We start from the raw sequence: 2,802 nt of genomic DNA on the forward strand, positions 1-2,802 counted from the left end.
ACAGTCTTTCTTTGTCGGGCAGAACTGACACCTTCCTCTTACTTGCCCCAGCTGGGGCAGCTGGATCCTCAGGTTGATCACAAGATCCATTCGTCTGAACTACTTTCAGAACTGCTGCAGAGGCTTCAGTGCGGGGGAGATGCTCCCTTCTTTTGATGAATGGAGTTACAAGTGCCTTTCCCAGCTGCCCCAGGAACACCCTCCTCTTATTGTGCTTATGAGGCATCCAAGTAGGGTTGAGCTCTCTCCATATCACAAAGGCACTGTAGGAGGAAACATCAATGATGATGTGGAAGATAACCAGGGGCCAGTGGGCAGTCTTCCTTCTGCAGCTGTATGTTCCAATTACCTTATCTAGGTTTTCCACACCTCCTTTGTTGCAGTTGTAGTCTAGGATGATGGCTGGCTTCCTGTCCTCATGATCGCTAACGTCAACCTCTGTGTGCAGTGTGCTCAGAAGTACCACATTCTTGTTTTGCTTTGGGAGGTAGGAAACCAGAGTGGTGGTGGGTGTGAAGGCAAATTTTGATGAGAATACCTCTCTCTCCTTTGATGCAAGCAGTGCAGGTAGGAGCTCAGGCTTGTCCTTTCGAACTGTGCCAACCATGGTGATCTTCCTCTTCAGGAGCCCAGTTCATAAGAGGTGAAGAAATTGTCACATGTGACATTGTGACCCCTCTGTCACATCAAGCATAACCTTCATCTCCTGGTTCTTCTCTGGGCCTCCACTGATCAGCTTCCTGGTGTAGACTTGCATCTTCCAAGCATAGCTGGATTTGGCGTCGCAAGTCACCCATATCTTGATCCCATATTTTGCTGGCTTGCTGGGCATACCGTATACTGCCGGAAAGGACAATGACCTTTGGACAGAAGAGATTAGCATCAGTAATTAGTTTCAGTGTCACAGAAAACAGTCACAGAAATCAATAGAGAAAATCACTTTTATTACAGATATGAAAAACATTTACCTCTGAATGGAACCAGTTGTTCATCCACTGTTATGTCAGGCCCAGGGTTGTAGAGGTATGGCAGCTGCTCCACTCACTTGTCCCAGACCTCTCTTATGGCTGCCAGTTTGCCTGTCACACATCTTGCAGGCCTTGACTCATGGTTATCAAATTGTAGCAGTCTTGAGTAAATGTGAAAAAGTTTGAGTGTCATTGTGGCACAGAAAATTGCCCTTCGACTAGCTACAGCCTCACCTCGGGACCTGTAAACTTACACTTACCTGGCAGAGGCAACACCACGATCAAGAAGGTGGTTTGCCCAAAGTGAGGCCCAGCCATTGCACTCAGGCTGTGCTGACCTTTGTGAATTACTCAAATGCAGGAATCTCTTCTCATCTCATCATCTCTAGCCGCTTTATCCTGTTCTACAGGGTCGCAGGCAAGCTGGAGCCTATCCCAGCTAACTACGGGCGAAAGGCAGGGTACACCCTGGACAAGTCGCCAGGTCATCACAGGGCTGACACATGGACACAGACAACCATTCACACTCACGTTCACGCTTATGGTCAATTTAGAGTCACCAGTTAACCTAACCTGCATGTCTTTGGACTGTGGGGGAAACCGGAGCACCCGGAGGAAACCGACGTGGGGAGAACATGCAAACTCTGCACAGAAAGGCCCTTGCTGGCCACGGGGCTCGAACCCGGACCTTCTTGCTGTGAGGTGACAGCGCTAACCACTACACCACTGAGCTGCCCCCAAATGTAGGAATCTCAACTGCATAATTTCTGGTAGTGGGGGACTGCGTTCGCACTCTCCCCTTTCACGTAATTTTTTTTTTTTTTAATTTCCCTGAGGGAACCTGCCCAAAGGGATCAATAAAGTTCTATTTAATCTAATCTAAACACCTGCTAAGATTAGCAGTCCTATGTAGGCATGCAGGTCAGTCTCATCCATCCTTTTCCAGCTGTCTCCATATTTTCAAAAACCCTCCAGATTTTTCATTTCCAGGATTATTTTTTCCATTGCTGCTGTGATGAACAGGAAAAATGTTGAGGTAATGTCATGGGCATGGGGAAACTGCATATGGTACCTTGTGGGTCCTGGGGTCATCTTCAAGACCTTTTGTGCTACCATCCTGTCCTGTGTGTCATATGCTGCTGAGGACCATGCTATTTTGCTGTTTTTTGACAGGAAAGTCTCTTTCAGCTTGAGGGATTTCTTCTTCTGAAGATGTGAATCATGCTCTGGGTTATATTCCTCCCCATCTTCTTCTGATGCCTCCTCCACTTCCTCTTCTGAATCAGAGTTGTCTTGCTGGACATCTGAAAAAAAAAAAGTTCTTGAGCCTGTTCGGCAGTGTAATGCACACTCATGGTTTCAGCACAGAAAGAATTTGGGGTACTGTCATATGCAGCACCTTTTATAGCCTCTGAGAGGCCACAGACAAGGTGGCAATATTGTTACCCTTTGATCATGAGAGCCTGTCTGTTCCCACACCTGCTTTCCTACACTTTTTACCCTGTGTAGGGTTTGAAACTGCACACATACAGGCAAGGTGTCAATATTGTTACATTTCAATCATGAGAGTCTGTCTGTTCCCACGTGTCAAGATACTCTGATCTATAGTCCCACCAGCTTGGGTCAGATCTGGTCACAGGCAGTGCACTCTGCTGGAGAAGATGTTGATTTTTGACCTTAGACAGAACTAAAGCATTCTCACATTTTTGGGGTGTGTACCTGACTCAGTGACTGTGATTTCACCTTAATTTGACTGTCGAGTCATTTTGACCCAAAGACAATAGTAGTAACTTTTTTTTTTTTGTACAGCTTGCATGGAAATGTGAATAAAGGC

The 2,802-nt window shown here is 46.5% G+C and overlaps 1 pseudogene; it reads left to right on the forward strand.

The window, feature by feature from the left end:
* The first annotated feature begins 1,220 nt into the window (after window positions 1-1,220).
* LOC132868111 (U1 spliceosomal RNA) lies at window positions 1,221-1,346 on the forward strand (annotated as a pseudogene).
* Window positions 1,347-2,802: the final 1,456 nt, after the last annotated feature.

This window comes from Neoarius graeffei, chromosome 19 (genome assembly GCF_027579695.1).
Source record: "Neoarius graeffei isolate fNeoGra1 chromosome 19, fNeoGra1.pri, whole genome shotgun sequence".
NCBI lineage: Eukaryota > Metazoa > Chordata > Actinopteri > Siluriformes > Ariidae > Neoarius > Neoarius graeffei.